The sequence below is a fragment of the Galeopterus variegatus genome, unplaced genomic scaffold, assembly GCF_000696425.1.
Source record: "Galeopterus variegatus unplaced genomic scaffold, G_variegatus-3.0.2 Scaffold4261, whole genome shotgun sequence".
Taxonomy (NCBI): domain Eukaryota; kingdom Metazoa; phylum Chordata; class Mammalia; order Dermoptera; family Cynocephalidae; genus Galeopterus; species Galeopterus variegatus.
In genome coordinates, this window is record NW_007730372.1 from 90,686 (window position 1) to 92,791 (window position 2,106).

Genomic DNA, 2,106 nt, shown 5'->3' on the forward strand with positions numbered 1-2,106 from the left:
GGGCATTACACTTGACATACATGAACTGGGCATTGCATTTGGGGTTATGTTTTGACTTACCCAATTAATCAGCAACATTATTTGTACCATACATGAATAAACTTACTTAACAGAAAGTATGAGCAAAACCACATTATTGGTAAAGGTAGTCACAAACTCTGATTGATGTGGATAAAGAAAGATAATAGGAAATAGAGAGAGAGAAAGAAAGAGGACCCAAATTGCCTACGTTTGGGATTAATTAGCAGAGATTATCCAGAATCAGGTGATAAGGTTGAAATCACTCTGTAGTAAAAGCTGTTTCTAATCCTAACAATGTAATATTATTTAGACTCCTTAACAATTCTGACTAAAGCCATCATTTTAACACTAACTATGTTCAGGTGATAAGGTTGAAATCACTCTGTAGTAAAAGCTGTTTCTAATCCTAACAATGTAATAATATTTAGACTCCTTAACAATTCTGACTAAAGCCATCATTTTAACACTAACTATGCTTTTCATATTAATTTTGCAGTCCAGACTTTCCAAATAAATTACAACACTGGTTGATTGATCTCAGGCATGAATTTTTCAGTTATTTTTGTTGCACTATTAGGCTAATGAAGTCAGTGCTCTTGGTCACACAGGATTCAGTATAGGGAAGGAGATAATGCAACTTTGAGCACCCCAAAAGTATTAATGAGAGACCAGCCAATCAGTCACAGAATCAGGCAGTGAGTCAAGAGAAACAGTGTTACAAGTGAACTTCATGGCGTTAGGTGAAAAGTCTACAAGGCATCTGGGGATCTAAGGGCTGGACCAGCTCTAGCAACACCTACCAAGAAAATGGCCATAGCAGCTCTTGCCCAGCAGAGACTGAAATCTTCTGCTGACGTTTTAAGCATAGGAAGCTCAGATTCATCTGTTCTGGCCTATAGAATGAGTTTGAAGTTAAGGAGTGTCTTTTCTCATTGTCCAACTCCTCTGTTAAGAGATCTTAACTGAGCAGCAGAAGTCATGCAGGGGAGATCTACTTTCTCTTGAGTCCTGCGGGCTAATTTTCTCTTCTGGCTGCCTTCTTATGAGCCACAGAAATATAGATAAACAATGGCATGTACTTCTCTTTCTAACAGGTCAATAAATGTAAACTTCTAACAGCCACACCAAACGTTTTATTTAGTACAAAAACAAATCTGAACATTTTATAATCACGTCCATGCAACAGGAAGAGGGTCACTGGCCCCTCTGGGACATGGACGTGGTGTGAGAACTGCAGCCATTGCACAGGGCCATGGTTTTCCCTGGGCTCAGGCCCTCTGAAGCCTGGTGGGATCCCTCCTACTACTGTACAAAATCTGTTGCCAAGTAATGCCAATGAACTTCAAAAATCTAGAGCAAGCAAGTATAGTTTAGTACATTTTTAAAAATTCAAATTCATTTCCATAAAAATGAGCCTCTTCTCTGTCACAGCTTGCAGTTCTCTCTGACATTCAATTGACTGATCAGCAGACCTGTGCTTTATAGTAGGAGATTTTTTCCATTCCTCTTTGATCTGATTTCCCCCTATTTAATAGACAATTATAGGCTCTTTAAATCCCAAAGGTTCAGAGACAGCAAATAATTACCAGTAGCAATTTTAGAATAAAGGCAATCTAAATGAGTTCAGTTAAATTATGCAATACTAAGTAGTGGCGTTTTTTATTTTAAACAAGGACAGCTAACCAAAACCCCAAATAATCGTTATACTGCCTCAAATTCCTCCTGACAGCTGCCTGTTAAACTTCTGACCTGTTTGTAAAAATCTGCACACCATCTACCAAAGGGATACACACATGATTGCAAACTTCTGTTCTAAGGACATTAAATAAATTATTTCTTTAAGATCATATGGCAGATCTATAATTAATTAAACCCACCATGATATTACGCAAAATAATTTAGCTTTTCTAAAAAGGTAAATGTAATTTGCCGATCTGGTATTTGGAAGAATGCTTTGCCCAAAATCAATTCCTTTAGTTCCTAGAGAATAGAAACTAGAGGCAATCTCATTTTAATTATATCTCTTTATTGCTAACAAAGGAATGATTTATGCAATTAAATTAACTGGCTAGAAAATTATTCTCA